Source organism: Halichoerus grypus, chromosome 5, assembly GCF_964656455.1.
Source record: "Halichoerus grypus chromosome 5, mHalGry1.hap1.1, whole genome shotgun sequence".
Classification (NCBI taxonomy): domain Eukaryota; kingdom Metazoa; phylum Chordata; class Mammalia; order Carnivora; family Phocidae; genus Halichoerus; species Halichoerus grypus.
The window spans coordinates 96,242,648-96,244,359 of NC_135716.1; the positions used below are offsets into that span (position 1 = coordinate 96,242,648).

The 1,712-nt window shown below is 41.1% G+C and overlaps 1 pseudogene; it reads left to right on the plus strand.

Annotated features, from left to right (window-relative positions):
* Positions 1-211: 211 nt before the first annotated feature.
* LOC118525627 (MICOS complex subunit MIC26-like) lies at positions 212-1,257 on the plus strand (annotated as a pseudogene).
* Positions 1,258-1,712: the final 455 nt, after the last annotated feature.

The following is a 1,712-nucleotide window of genomic DNA, read 5'->3' on the forward strand; positions in this document are numbered from 1 at the left end:
TTGTTTTATTTTCATTTGCATGGAATACCTATCTCCATCCCATCACTTTCAGTCTGTGTGTGTCCTCACTTCTGGAGTGAGCCTCTTATAGGCAGTATATATATGGATTTTATCCATCCAGCCACTCTACGTCTTTTAATTGGAGAGTTTAGTCTATTTACATTTAAAGGAATTATTGATGGTATGGGTTGGAGCCACCTCTGCCAGCAACATGTTCAAGGTAATTCAGAGGTCTGTGGGGCAATCAGCCTGAGTCTGCACACCTTCAAAGTCTATGCATCACCTGAGACAGACTCACCTCACAAAACTGTCATGAAAGTTAATGGGCTTTCACTCTATTCCATTCCTTTTTAAAAAAGATATTTTATTGGGGCACCTGGGTGGCTCAGTCATTAAGTGTCTGCCTTCAGCTCAGGTCATGATCCCAGGGTCCTGGGATCGAGCCCCGCATCGGGCTCCCTGCTCAGTGGGAAGCCTGCTTCTCCCTCTCCCACTCCCCCTGCTTGTGTTCCCTCTCTCACTGTGTCTCTCACTATCAAATAAATAAAATCTTAAAAAAAAAAATAAAATAAAAGATTTTTTATTTATTTTTGAGAGAGAGAGAGTGAGCAGAAGGAAGAGGCAGAGGGAGAGGGAGAAGCAGGCTTTCCACTGAGTAAGGAGCCTGATGCGGTACTCAATCCCAGGACCCTGGGATCATGACCTGAGCCAAAGGCAAACACTTAACCGACTGAGCCACCCAGGTGCCCTGAGCCACCCAGGCGCCCTGAGCCACCCAGGCACCCCACTCTACTCCATTCCTGAAGGTCAATCTAAACATGGAGAGGAGCCAAGGACCCAATTTGAAGAAAGCATCTCACATCTCCAACATTACTGCAAGCCATATACAAATTCGTGTCAGGAAATGTACTTACAAACTAACCACAAGATGCAGAGCTTAGTTCACTGGGGGTTAGACTGGTGTGATATTTCTAAAATACACCTCCTGGATTTTTTCCAAGACTTAGTGTCATTAGTTTTGCTGGCATTGTTGGACTTCTTTTGACTAGACATTCAAAAATAAAGAAGGTTGTGTATACACCTGGGTTCATGAGATTATCTGCCTCTTTATTATCCATAACAAGCCGTAGTATTTGGCCAGTCAGTGGGGAGAAATTATATGACTGGGGTTTATGAGTATACATAGTCATAGAAAATTTATGGAAGGAGAACTTTCAAAAGTGAGGAAATGTGCAAAATTCACCTGGAAATAAGTAGCATGCTCCATGCTCTGCCCATTTTAATCAGTTATGGGTAAACATGGTAACTCCATGTAGTAAATCAGTATTTCTACAGAAAAATGGCAAAGAAGTCAGTATTGAATGTAGTAAATTGACTTTCTTCTCCAGGAAAAACTATACTAGGCTTCTTTGTTATCTGGGTGATGTCATACTTCAAGTGGTCTAACACTTCTGTTACATGTTGATAAATTTTGACCTACACAAGGTTGTCTACATTAGATTTTCACTAATAATATATGAGAGCTTTTTTATCATATCTCAGACAATATTATTATTAAATTCTCATTTAAGTGGAAAATATATGTTACAGTTTAACTGGTCTGCACTTAAAAATTAATAATAAAGATGAGTAGAGTTAAGATGGTGGATTAGGGGCACCTGAGTGGCTCAGTTGTTAAGCATCTGCCTTCAGCTCAGGTCATGATCCCAGGG